This window comes from Microchirus variegatus, assembly GCF_963457635.1.
Source record: "Microchirus variegatus genome assembly, chromosome: 3".
NCBI classification, from domain to species: domain Eukaryota; kingdom Metazoa; phylum Chordata; class Actinopteri; order Pleuronectiformes; family Soleidae; genus Microchirus; species Microchirus variegatus.
Window position 1 is genome coordinate 16,939,197 of NC_139804.1, and position 14,820 is coordinate 16,954,016.

Consider the following 14,820-nt stretch of genomic DNA (forward strand, 5'->3'; position numbering starts at 1 on the left):
TGGTGTCTTTTAGCCTGTTTTGGCTTTATAGGCTATGATATCAAACCCCGGTTTCCTGTGGTCGTTCCATGCATTTAAATTTCCAATTTGATTTGATTTCCTAAACTGCACATGTCACACGTTTCCTTATAATGAGCTGGTAATTGCATCTACATCTATGCACTCTGTCTCCATAGTAGCATTATCCTTGTATGTGAGTGGCTCTGAGACATTTGTAACTGGATCCTCGTCATAGTCAGGTTAAAGTAAACTCGTCCATCCAAAGTTATGGCTTCCCGTTCTCCTCAGACGTCCAGTAGATACACACTCACATACTGTACTTTAGTAGGGACCAAAGCAGTTGAATGATGCCTCTTAAAATGTCTGCACTAAACTAAGTCCATATTCCTGTGTGTGGGTTGAGCCGACTGAGTATTGTCCGACACTGTTTAAAAATTGCTGGATCAGATATTGGACGGATTAACATGTAATTTCAAATCTAATCCAAAAAAACCTATATCTATTTAATCCTTCAATATACAGTATACAGACTGTAAAAATGTAATCAATAGCATTTTAGCTGAGTCATGTTTTAAGCTGCTTAGAATATTTGGTCTCAGAATTATAGTTTAAAAGGTGTAAAACAACTGCATCAGACTGATATCGCTCTGGTAGATACTTGAGAGATTGTGATATCGGTATCGGACACAAAAAAGTGAAAATCGAGCCATCACTATTCAGAACTGAAAAATCCTCTTGGATGAGAAGTAACAGGTCTTCAACTCAATTCAAGTAAGTCCAGTCGCCTACAGCAAACCACAGAAGAAATTCATCCTTAATAAGTATCACATCCTGTGGGCTGACAAATTCAGAGGAGATATATTTTTCATCCCTTTACACTCACTTTAAGTTTAGAACTGCAAAAGTTGCTTGTAACTTTTCTCCTATTTATTTGTCTTTGCTGTCCTCCTATCTATATGTATCGTTCTGTCTGTGATTTGCTGAGTGAAGGAGCTCTAAAGCAAGTGTTGCTAAGGTGCCGAACTGACATGACAGGTCTATAAAATAGCACTGGAGATCAATACTGCCATCGTCTTCAGTGCCACACTCCCTGTATCTGCCTACCACACACACACACACACACACAAATCCTCTGTGGCGATATATATTCAACTCACTGTCTCTCTCTTGTACTTTCTGGAAGCACACATTTATCTCAGTTTATTACACCACACGTATTACGTAGGTGTTAATAGATATACTGTAATATGTAGGTCAAGTCAGGGAATAAAAGACCTTTATGTGTGTGTGGGGGGGAGGGGCAAATAAGGGCTTGGGTCAGTGTTTGTGTTTTGACACGAGACCACGTAAATACCGAGCCCGCACTCATGACCCAGCAAAGAGGCCACAAGGGTTCCCTCACATGACGTGGGTGTTTGTGTGTGGGGCCTTGTTCACACTTTAAATTGTCTTTTGTGGTATCACCAATCCACAGCTAGAAACACAGTTGTGGAAACAGCGAGACTCATCATATGGATCCATGCAGGTGTGAAACGTGGTTAATTTACCTCAGTGAGCACTTCTGCAGTTGCCAGGGTGTATATGTATTGTTGAATAGCTCTGGTAATTTCCATGTAGATGGATATATTTCCTGAAACGATGGTTTGTCTGTGGCCCCACCCGTGTTTGTTTGCCCACTTAAAGCCCAATTATGACTCTTACAGGGCCCACATGGACATGCTTACTATTATATACAATAGCAATTAATAACTGGATAACAATGTTACGTCATAATGGTTGAAATAGGGCAAAGGTGTTCACATTCAAAAATAGCATTCATCGTATTTCAAGATTCAAGATGTTTATTGTCATATGTTCAGTTAAGACAGACATCACACTGCACAATGAAATTCTTAATTTGCACGTCTACTTAGTCACAAAACAAGTAAAAAATAATATCAGACTCCTTTGGAGTCAGATGTACAAATATACCTTTCTCCCACTTGTTCGAAGCAGATCTTTCGGCTCCGGAGTTTGGGGCCAATTCCAATTCCTATCTTAACCCTCAAGCTCAACCCTTATCTTAACTGGCCCTCAAAACCAAGTGTTGAGGGTTATTTTGTCACTTAGAAATGGGACACCCCTTAAATGCAGATACGTCTTCAGACTGTGGGGGGCAGAATAACGCGAAAGCTGCGTCCAGTCTGTCAACTCCAAAAAAGAAGAAGAAGAACACATTTACGTCACGATTATTTATTACGATTTGTCAGTCAAGTTATTAGGTTGTCAGTTAGTTATAAGATGATACTCATACAAATACCACAACCACGGACATATTCAGCTGACAGTTACCACACACCACGGCTTATTGAAAAGTAAACCAGAGCAAACGATCGCGTGTGCGCGCCGGCTATTGACAAAAGATCGTAAAATAAAAATAAACGTTACGCAACAATGACGTCAGTAATCCATAATATGGGCCTAAACTAAGATAATACAATGTTTTTCAGAATTTTTATATCTCTATTAACAAATAAAATACTTAATTTGTATCGCACTCGCTTCGCTGCTTTCGACGCCACCTTTCTTATGTGAAAACACGCAATGCATTCTGGGTAGCCCTTGCTCCCAAGGGTGGTCTCAATATTCTCAAATCTCAATATTGAGGGCGATACAGCCCTTAAACTTGCCCCTCAACTTAATTTTTCTGAGAATCGGGACAGCACTTGCACTAGCGGGAGATTTTGAGATTGAGGGTTAAGATTGATGGTAAAGCAAGGAATTGGAATTCACCCTAAGTCTTCCTCTCTCTAATACCTCCTGTTTTGACTGAAAATCCAGTTTAGAAAAATCCTTTAGTTTTAAGATGTAACCCTAACCCAATTTGTCAGAACAAATTTAAATCAGTGTACTGTTACACACTTTTCGGCGCTATCCCTCCGCCCTCTGCGTAGAAGAAGAGCATGCAACCACATGCACCTGTTACCCATTGTGCCTAGCACTGCCCCCCACCAGTGTGGCACGGTACTTTCTGCCTCACCGTGCATTTTCACTTCACATTTATGGCCGTTCAGAAAGACTTCATAGGTCAAACACATTTATGAAATATATTAGACAGACTGTGGAACATCAGCATGTGCACTACATGTGTAATCGAACATGTATATTGGCGATATAAAGAGAGACTGCAATGGGCATGCGGCAACTGCCTGCGCCAATCAGTGTGTGTGGCTGAACTCACCTTTCTCCCATTTGACCAGGAAATGCGTGAATTCAGCAACCATAGAAATGTTGAAATCACACAGAAAAGAAATGTATAGAACAGTCAAGTAGACAAATTGATTTTCTCTTATCATTGTTAGAATTTTACTTATCAGTCGGTTTCCTTTATTTTTTCCAAGTAAAATGAACTTAAAAATGAACACATTTTACAATATGGATGTACAGAGGCATGATTTGAACTTCAAATGTTATCCTCTGCCTGTTTATGAAGTAAGTCATTTATTTATAATTCATGTTTTTTTGGGGGCAGTAAACAATTTTTAAGTTCAAGAAAACATTCTTAAGTTTGGGAATGGCTACAGCAGATATACAATGAGTGTTGTGCTCTTCTCTCTGCTTCCTGTAAGCCATTAATCAAATGGTAATTTTTGCAAAACCACTGACTCCATGGCCTGAAAAAACCCCAACAAAACATATCAAAACCAAGTCCTTTGGGGGGGAAGGTGAATAAATGCAGAAAGTGTTATTTTTCCATCATACTTGACAGCACAAATCCACCTAAGTGTGTGGTGCAGTGGTTTCACTTTCACTACACATGAAATCACTTGAAACACATTTGACATGCATTCTGATGCCAGGTGCCAACTGCAGCTGGATACAAAAAGAGATCACATGACACACAAGGTCTCTCTCTCTCTCTGTATGTGTGTGTGTTTGTCAACTGCATGTCATGACCTGTACTGTATGTGTGAAAGCTCATGTCTCATGTGGACCCTCTAGTCATATGACTTACAGTATAGAGGAAAGTCTTATAGAATTCCTGTTAAAGAGGCTGTGTGGCCAAGGGAACTGTGGTGGGGGTGGTGTAGAAAGTGGAACTTCTACTTCCTCAGAGTGAGCAGACTGTCTAGTTGTGAAATACAGAAGATGCACAAATCCCAGAGTATGCTGAAGTTTCTTATGGCAGAAATATCATCTTTATCTTATCTTCAGTTAGCTTGCAGCCATTTGGTTTATTGCGGCTGACCTGGAACTGAACTGATATGAGTGTTATCTTTGTAGTGAGACAACAAAGACAGGAAAGAAATCTAAGCACTTCCTGGGAAGCACTAGGGTAATTGCTACCAAGAGGGTATTTCGTTATTGTGCACTCTGTTTATAATCAGTACACATGTTTGACAAGGGATTTATGACTTACATTGTTATTTCTAATGCTGGTTACATAGGCAACACAGCCTAGTGACAGTGACAGTGACAGTGTCCCTAACAGTTACTTTTGGTTTTGGTTTTGGTTACTGTTATACAGATGCAGCAGTTGCAAGAAGCAAAAAAGGACACAGCGATTTTCCATTACACTGCTCTAGCACGACTCGACTCCATTAATTCACAGACCTCCTCAACGTGGGTGGGGTCATGAGACTGTGCAAAATGTCTATATATATATATATGTTTATATGTGGCACAAACACACACATTGTTTTCAGTGTACTGAATCGGTTTCTTTTCAGTTACAAAAAAAATCTGCCTTTCTTTCACATCTGGAGTCAAATATCATAACAGACAGAATATGTCTGTGACAGGTGGTAGTCCTGGGTTCAAAGTGCAACTCCTTATCACCTGTCCTAAAGGGGGTGTCAATTGAATGCCTTTCTTGAACTGAATGCCACAAAGACTTAGGACATGCACATTGACTTTAGACATAATGTCTGTAACACTGTAAAAACTAGTATAAATGGTCAGGAAATTGAGGCTGTTAAAGAGTTTAAGTATTCAGGGTCTATTATTGATGATAAGTTGTGTTTTGAGCCAAATACTAGTCTGCTTTGCAAGAAAGGCCAGCAGTGCCTGCATTGCCTTAGGAAGCTGGCCAATTTTAACATGGACAAGATGTTGATGACCCTTTTCTATAGGTCCTTTGTTGAGTCAGTTGTCACCTTCTCCTAAATCTGCTGGTATCGGTCCATGTAAAACAGTGATGGAGCTTATTAAGATGAGCAGCCATATCACAGGTTCTAAGCAGAAAGAAAAAAACAAAAAACTCTGTACTGTACTATTGCTGCACAACAAATTGCCACATTGGGAGACAAATAAAGTAACTTGACTTGACTTGAATTTTCTGTCTGTCCTTCTCCAGCCATAAAAACATTATGAAACCGGAGCAGCGGGCCATATAAAAATCTGACCAAGGGCCATGATTGGAATGAATGCAAAGCAATATGTCAATTTACTGTTGTGCTTAATGGGGCTAATATTAAAGGTGCCATATGTAAGAATGTGGCCAAAAACGGTTACTACATTCAAATGGGAGGGCAACTAGTAAGAGCTGCTTCTCCCATGGCGTCCACTTTTGTTGACTTGCAGCTCGCTCTGTATCTATACGTACGTATCTATAAGTGATTGTCCTTGGGATCTTGGTCAAAGTCAGTCTTTATAATTTTCTTTCGTGAACCAGAGATCTTGGAATTTGCATTTCCTCGGCATCACGCCATTATTCTGCATTGAATCTCACGCCAACGGCAGAGAGAGAGACGGTGGACAGTGTCCACAACACCATACTACTCAACATGTGTTCTGCATAGGCTTAGTCTACGTACATCAAGCAATGCAGGGCATGAAACAGTAGGTGGTGTTGTAACAAACAAGGACGACATTTACCTAAATATCAACTTAACTGCTTTCTTGCATAAAATTCAAGCACTTCCAATGACCCATGTCTATTTAGGGTTTTCAAAAAAACTTTCTATGATTTCAAGGACCTGTGGGAACCCTGTGAAAGTGAAAAAGAAGCATTTGAGTTGACTCCTCCACTGCCTTACTATGAATAGGGCATTTCACAACAAACCACCCACTAAATTAGGAACATATAATCCATCTAAAAAAAAGTGGCAGGAGTGGTCTTCTGCTTCTTCATTCACACTTGGTCTTCCTCATACCTTGATTGTAACCAGTGGTTATCTGAGTTACTGTTGCCTCTATCATTTTGAACCATTCTGGCCACGCTTTTTCTGACATCTAGCATCAACAAAGCATTTTCTCCCAACAAACTGCCACTCACTTGGTATTTACTCTTATTTGGACCATTTTCTATTTGCACAGAGATGATCTGTGTGAAAATCCCAATAGATCAGCAGTTTATACAACAACCATGTTCCTATCAAAGTCATTTAGACCCTGTTCACACCTGGTATTAACACCCATCCTCAGTGATCCGATCACAGCCACCAGTACAGGTCTGAACTGTCATCATGAAGGTGTCTTCAGATGCGATTAAAGACATTACATTTGGAGGTGTTTTGAGGACACATTGCTGGAGTCCTTGCTCAGGACTTTGCACATGGGTACCCTTTTTTTTAAGATGGCAAGCTATTGTCCCAAATCACAACATCATGATACACACAATTTTGAATTGGTAGACACATCATTTCCTATTAAACTTCATTTTGAGCACATCATTTTAAACAGTATGCCCTTAAATCTGAACAAAACATTAGAAAAATCAACAAATTTGTTTTGGGACCAGGGTTTGGTAACCACTGGTCCACTTCCTCTGCTCACATCCTTTTATCAGTGCTGCTTGTTATAGTTTTTTACTCTAATTAGAGCTCATACATAATGTTATTAGTAGCTCCTGCCACAATATTAACAGTGATATTTATGTAATTTATTTTTGTAATGGATAAAACCTTTTTTTGGTGCAAGGACAGCTGCCTCTCGTTTACTTGCACTTGCATTTTTTTAAACTTATTCCTGTTATTTTTGAACAATAATTTGCTGCTTGTTTTTATACTTAATGTAACCATGTGATCACTTCTCTTGTGGAGCCTGATTCATTCACTTCACTACTTAAACACAATAGTGTCATTGTGCACTGTGGAAAAAGAAAGTCACCGGACATATATCTGACATGTAACTCGCAAGAATTCACCCACTGACTGGCCAGAAGCTACTATCAGGAGATTAGAAGTGGGCCAATAGTGACTGCTCCACTGTTGTGCAATATTTTTTTATTATTCAACTTTCATTTTGTTATAATAGAAAGGAAACAGGAGTTTGCATGCTGTAATGTATTTTATATTCTGCTTGCAGAAAATCATTTACTTTTACTGCTGTTTCTGCTACATTAGGCCAGTTCACTCACAGTAACAACACAAAGCATCATAAACAATACAGAAAAGTGCTTAATAAAAGTTTAGTTATCACTTATAGGGACATTTATCATAGCAGAATAATTCATGCAGCATATTTTCTCTGAAAAAACAGGTCTAGAAAAGAGGAGAAATCTGCCCACTTTTTATGCGGCAGGATTTCCAGGGGCAGCATTTTGTTCAATATAATCATTGTGATTATTTAATAAAAATGTGTTTGATCAGTGAAAAGAGAAAGCAAAACACTGTCATGGAAAAATGACCCTGCATTACACGTATCACCCACAACCAGCTATTATACCAGAGCCAAAAATCACACGGTCACCATCAGCAGCTGTTTTTTTGTCTTTGTCGTGCAGCTGGGGAAGACAAATACATAATCGTGTATTCAAATATAGTTTATTTCACTGATGTTATTTGTCTGTACAGCACAGGAAAGCATCACATTTGACACTAAGTATATATCACATCTATACATACATGAACACATAATTCACATTTAATTTACATAATGTTGCATGTCTTCTCTGGAATCAATACTTCATGGATCATCTTCTTTTTCCTGGTTTTTTAGTCCTTCTCTTTTTGCACTTCATTAAGTACTTACACTCATGGACTTCACCATGGTTTAGTTTGCTAATGGATGATACATGATCATTTAGGCCTTATAGATTAATCAACTAAGTTATTCAGCAACTATTTTTTTAATAATCGATTCATTGCTTTGAATGTTTTTCTTTTCTTGATTATGGGTCTTCTAAACATGAATGTTTTTTCTGGTTTCTTTGCTCCGTATAACAAATAAATAATTTAAACTGAATATTTCTGATTTGTGGACTTAACAAGTTTTGAGAACATCATCATTTGATCAATAGATTGATTGATTATAATAAAAATAAAAGTTAGTGCATAGTCATATAATACAAATAATCAACATAAGAACTCACAGGTTTGCACAGCTATTTTCTTATGGCAGCCAAAACAAAGCAATATCCCCAACTTTAACAATAACCAGTTAACCTTAACCTAGACACAATTCTAATCTCAGCCCTAGTTCCTCAGCAATTAGGTTTTATCAGGTTTTGGTCACCAGGTCCTAAAGAGTTAATAAATACAAGAACACCAAAGTAAGAAAAAACTACAACACTAAACAAGAAAGTACACACTGGAAATGTGTACATACTTAGAAGGTATGAATGTGTATACAATTAAACAAGTTTATGTACTGTTGTTTTAGAAACGTTTTTGGTGTCAGTTTGTTTATGAAAGCAATAAGGGGAAATTCCTGACTTGTCCAAAAGGTGGCAGTCCTGCTCTCTTCACAGTCAGCTGTGCTGCCCGTTTAAAAATGGAAGATTTAATGAGTGACAAACTAACCTTTACAAAAGGCTCTTCTAAATTGCCACCCTTGGCAAATTGCAGTTCTGTATCATAATTTTGAAGGCAAAGCAGTTGTATTTAAAATAAATGTCAGGGAGGTGGGAGTGGCCGCTGAAAATGATTATACTGCTCTGCGAGGGTCCCTCTTCACAGACACCTACTCGTGTCAGCGCATGTGTCGATCTCTGTGCCCTCGCTCAGGTGTGACACTGGGATCGTCAGTGTGTGCTCATTATAACGAGGGATGAGATAATTAAACCGAACAGAACTGACGCCTTCAGTCACTTCAGACATTGGTTTTAACATCAAATACAGCGACTATTTCTCATCATACCCTCTGCACGTGGACTTCTCTGGAGTCCTGCAAAACCACTGCACTTCCGTCTTGGAAGTGAAAGCGAGAGAATGTGTGTAATGGTCCTCTGATGTCAGAAGAGCCACAACTGTGGCAGAATAAATTCACTTCACGTCTGTTCACACATTTAATTTAGTGTTAAGTGTTTTGTCAGATGCATTCCAGTCTGCCAACACAACTCGGTGCAAGGCATGGAATTTTCCAGCATCTCCACAGGAGCTCTGTTACCGAGATTGACTTTGCAGATGTAGTGACGGTACTGAGCGCTCTTCCTTTTTTTCCCCCCACCGCATGAGCACATTTTCTGCTTCACTGATATTAGTGCTGCAAAGAAAAAGGCTCATTTGGATGTAAAAGCCATACAACAGGTTTCCAGGTCACCGTTAATAGAGTGTCACCATATTTAGTCTGGTTTGAGATTATCGCTGATGATGTGCCCGTTTGGTAAGAGGCCCGTTGACGATGACTGTGTTGAAGGCTGAGGGGATGTGAGATAGAAGTAGAATCTATTAACCTCATGTGACCAGCTAGCCAGCCATGACAGATTGCCCTGTCGCTACTTTATCAAGCTCTTTTCCAGTGTGTTTGTGTGTGCGTGCGTACATGTGTGTGTGTGTGTGAGTGAGAGAGAGGGAGAGAGAGAGAGTTTGGCAGAAGAGAGACAAGAGACTCTGGGGGGGGGTTTGCACTTTCTGCATGCACATTCACAAGGCTGCATGTCAGAGATAGCGCAACAAAAGAAAGCCCGCCACAGTCAAATTAATAGAATTATCAAGTCAGTTATTAATACAAAAGCTTCTATAGTGCGAGGCGGATTAGCCAACAGGTCACTGATGCACCACACGCTGTAGAGGGAGTAGGAAACCATGTGTGCATATTCATTCAAGCAAAGGCATTCTCACAGTTAGACACCTCCCCCAACACGCATGCACACTAATACCCCCACAACACACACACATATTTTTCAAGGGCCTGTTCAGTGCTGCTTGCAGCCCTAGTTTGAATTAATCCCCCAAATCCCAATAGATGATTCAATTCCTAGCACAAACCTGATGTAAAGTGCAGCCTGAAACCTTAGTCGTAATCCTCAAACACCTCTTTAAATCAATGTTTCCCAAACTTTCCATACAAGGACAGAGTTTTTAAAAAACAATCGAGAGAAAGAGAACATTTGTGATTTAGCTGTAACACCATTATCATTTTCAATTGGTAATTTGATAGAATATTTTTTTTTTTTAATCAATTGAAACGTCATTTTATAATGTTATTTAAAAAAATGGACACAAGTCAAAATGAATCAATTGGAAACATTCAGCAAATTTGGACCCTGGGTCAAAAGACTGTGACCCAGTCTTTGGGAATTACTGCCTTAAATGGTTAGTTTGCGCTGACTTTACTTTGCACACTCCAGGTTGAGACACAGAAGCAGATTTTCGGGAACTCTTTCTGTCAGAGCCTTGTCTGAGTGGAAACAGAAGTTTGTGTCTCCGCTGAGCCAAAATCCATAAAGAAAAACCAGTGATTTTACATCATAGCACACCGATTCTGATCCACTACTGCCTCCGTTGGAAAATTCAAATGTGTTATACTGTCACTTCTCTTATTAAATCAATCGTTTGGATTTACTGAAGTGACACAACCTGACCAAAGGAGGCATCATTAGGCCAACAGCTCCCATGTCCATGAAAGCTAATATCACAGATCTTCTCTATGGACTTTGGTGCAGGAGAGTGAGTGATATACAAACTTCAGTTTCCAGGCAGATAAGGCCATCTACGGGCGCTTTCACACCTATAGTTCGATTGCTTTTGTCCGCACCAGTCAGAAATTTTTTTTACAATCTAGCAAACAGACGTGGGTACGATTTGCTTTCACATAATAACCGCAACCGTAACACGCCTGGTGGTGATTGAAGCGGGGAAGAGGACAGCACAAAACCACAGTGCTTAGGTTCCGCGCCCGGTGGAAACCCGGGGTAATCCTGTATCTCATCTCATAACCATAATGAAATTAAACTAGACCACTTGGTTTGGTTGCTTTCACACCAGAGGAACCGTACCAAAGTAGAGCGGATAAAGCGTTCCGACTGGTTGATTTGGTGCGCATCAAAGTACCAAGATTACATTCACACCTATGCAAACAAACCAAACCAAAGGACCAAACACGTTTGGTGCGCGAGATTATCATATTAAATAAATTATAATAAATCATGTAGTTTTAAGCTGGTGTAGACTTTTTATTGAAATAATTTTTTCCTTCTGTCCCCATGGGCAGCCTTGCGTCAATACCTCATACAAGCACATTTAAATAAAGCAGACTGACTCCATTTGGCCAAAAACTTAAACCAATCCCCACAAAGACCATCACCTCACACACTCACAAACACACACACACCCCTTCCTACTGATTCTCTCTCAGTCTTTAACCTACCTGCTCTCTAGGTGTCCACGTCTTTTCCCCTGCTCACATTTTAAATTGCTTTATCTAATTGTTTCCTTCTATGATAGCTCTTCATTCCACCATTTTCCCATTTTCCGCCACTCCATTTAGTCATTCTGTACACTTGCGGTCCAATTTCTGTCCACTTGTTTGTATTATTCCACCACTTAACCTCCATGCTTGTAACTCAGGATTATGAGACAATACAGTATGAGGCAGCGATACTGACAGCTGTGTTTTTGAATATTCAGGGTGAAGAAGGCTTAATTCAGCAAAAAAGCACATACTGTGGATCATCATTAACCTTATCACCTCAGAATTGCATTTACATTACACTAAATGTGTTTTTTTTTCCAGGTAAGATAATTTAATCGCTGGTTGAAATAGGTTTATTACAAATTTTCAATGCACTAATCCACTCATTAGGATTCCAGCTATCTCTGCCATATTTTCATGCACATAAACTGTAAAATCATAAGGGCATTTAAAATAGACTTTCATGTATTTTTCCCATCAATAGCTGGTCTGATGAATTATTAATGCTGATAATTTTCATGTTATATGACAGAAAACACCAGAGGAGCTATTAAATGGACACTGTTCTGATTATGCTATGTTCCATTTACATCGGAAGTAGGCGCTGGGTGTAATCTCTGAGTCACCTCACCATTCTGTAGAGAAGTAAGAAAAAAAAAACATGGATACAAACATATCTCGGGCTAGGCAGTGTTAGCAATATCAATCCATTACAACTCAAACATGTCTGCAGATTTAAAAAAAAAAAAAAAAAAAAAAATAGTGCTTTGTGTACTACTGATTAACTGTGAAACAAACACGAACAAATCTGTGTACCTAAGTTTGAAAAGAGAATTCATAACTTTGCATATTCCAGGTTTGTGCTACAAATGTAAAGCAGCACTATTGACACCAATCTCCAGATTCTCATATCAGTTAATTGTATTGTGATTTGATTTGACAATGTACATGTTTATTTATTTAATTGGACCAAATTGAGCAACTTTTCACTGATGGTTTAATATTTCAATAGCATGTTTTATGAGATCAATTGTGAAGTGTGAAAAAAAGAGAGAAAGGGGAAAATGCACTGTGAAAAACCACATTGCAGAATCCAATCTGGGTTGCTACATAACATTATTAAAAACTAATTGTTGTGCATATAGTAATACCTTTACATTGAGTAGACACAGTAAACGCCATGCAGCCCTAACTAGCCCTTAAATCAGGCCTCTAACCTACCATTAACACTTCCCTGTAATGAAAGCACCAGAAGCTTAATTGAAACACTGGCCATTCACTTTGAATGGGGCAGTGTCATGTGTTGCTACCCTTGATCTCTGAGGGCATACATGTTGTTGAAAGTTTAGCCTCCACACCCCCCTGAAAAAAGGACATGAAAAAAGGACATCAGTGAAAAAGAAGATGGAAGGGCAACGAAAGATAGAGATGAGATGAGAGTGACTGGAATCTCTGCAGTGGAGCGATAGGGAGTAAGTAACAAAAGGAGGGGACACTGTGGTGTGGATGGATGTATGACTTATGGACAGGAAGAGGAAAGAGAAAGGAGAGAGGGAAGACCAGCATACTGCTGTCGGGTGATAGATCCAGGAGAATGGGGTGGGAGTAGAGAGGCTGGACTTCGTGGCCTCACAAAAGCAACAGCCTGGACAAGGGAGAGGAAAAACACAGAGAATAGAGGGACAGGAAGGACAGGGAGTGAAATGAGAGCACATATATGTTCGTCTTCCCTGACAAACAAAAGCAAGAACTAGAGGATGCTCAGCATGTCAGACATTGTCTGAGATATTTGGAAATAATTCACTTTACACATTTCATGTGACACAGAAATAATATAAATCACTGAAACAATAGAAACAATACGAGGATGATGTTGATGTGTGCCTGCAGTTAATAAACATGACATCTGATGAGATGACAGGGACAGAGAGCGCAGCCAAACCTAAAAAGAAGAGAATATGTGCCTCTCAGAAATAATGTAAAATGTCTGTTTCAGGGACACAACATGCCTTTTGCGATTTTCAGTGATTTATAATGTCCAATGTCTGTTTAACTGACATTTTTCAGTTATTTCTGTCACATTGTTGTGTCTTGTTGGAGGGACATAACATGCCCTTATCCTATATTATATCCCTTGGCTTATGTCAAATATATTAAGACCTATATTTAAAGTGAGTCAGAGTAATATAAACAACTGTATGGATTTAAATCGCATGTCAAAAGAGTTCTTGTTTTCTTCATGCTCTATTTGTATGTTGAATATCTGACATAGAAGTGATTAGTAAGAATGTGAGTGATGCATATTAATTATTTATAGAGCCAAAATGACAAACCAAAAGGTAATGAGATAATTTTTGGGATGCTTGTGCAGGCTTCCAATGCAACAATAGCAATAAATCCCTGGTACGTTGCTATTCCAAAATGTTTTTTAAAAAGTTTTGCAGGCCTGTGTTTGGTGCTTCTTTTATCCATGATGAAACCTGCAATTAAGCGTTGGTAAAGTTAGCACAACTTACTGTACAAAGAAGCAAGCAGAGGCATTTCTGTTTCAGCCGGCATCAGTGGGAGTATGCATTGGTGTATATGATGAAATCACATTGGGGCAAGCCCTCCCTGAACCCTTAGAAATAAATTGTAGGGTCCAAAATTAAAAAAAATTGCTATCGCTATGAGAGCGTCTGAGGCAACTTAAATAGCCCCAGAAATCAGTCACAACATGGCTGTCTTCAGAGACACAAGGAGAAACTGATTGTAGCCATGCACTTAACTAAGGGCTCGCCTGTAGAAAAATCGACATCCACCTAAGTCGGTCTCAAATCAGTCTAATTTAATCAGTTTGTTTTTCTTGTGGGGACACGGTGGCTGCTGGTTTACTGCTGCCCCCTTTGGCAAGTTGTCATGTAGCTATATCCAATCATAATTTCAAACACTGAAGTCCCAAAAAAAGACTTTTGAACTCACTGATGGAGGCAGCAGTGGATCAACAACTCCTGTGTGCTGTGATGTAAAATCAATTATTTTCTCTTTGGACATCAGTGTTGACAGTTTACAAAGCCACACAAATGTCAGTTTACTGCTGGAAAAGGCTGTCTAACAGTGAGATAAACAGCAAAACGATTCACAAGATATTGTTGAATTAGGCAGTCATAGATATTATGTTAGCCTTTTTTTAAATGACTAAGTGCTATGCTGTCATTGCCTTATACAACGGAACCGGACTACAAAAAAAAAAAAAAAATTAAAAAAAAAGTGATCCACCCTTTA

General features: G+C 39.1%; 1 protein-coding gene across 1 annotated transcript in view; it reads left to right on the top strand.

Moving 5' to 3' along the window:
- The window catches only part of LOC310924804 (solute carrier family 12 member 9), a gene marked incomplete at its 5' end in the record, with an annotated part of 92,269 nt that overhangs the window by 13,558 nt on the left and 63,891 nt on the right, over nucleotides 1-14,820 (top strand). The gene's annotated exons all lie outside the window — the stretch shown is intronic.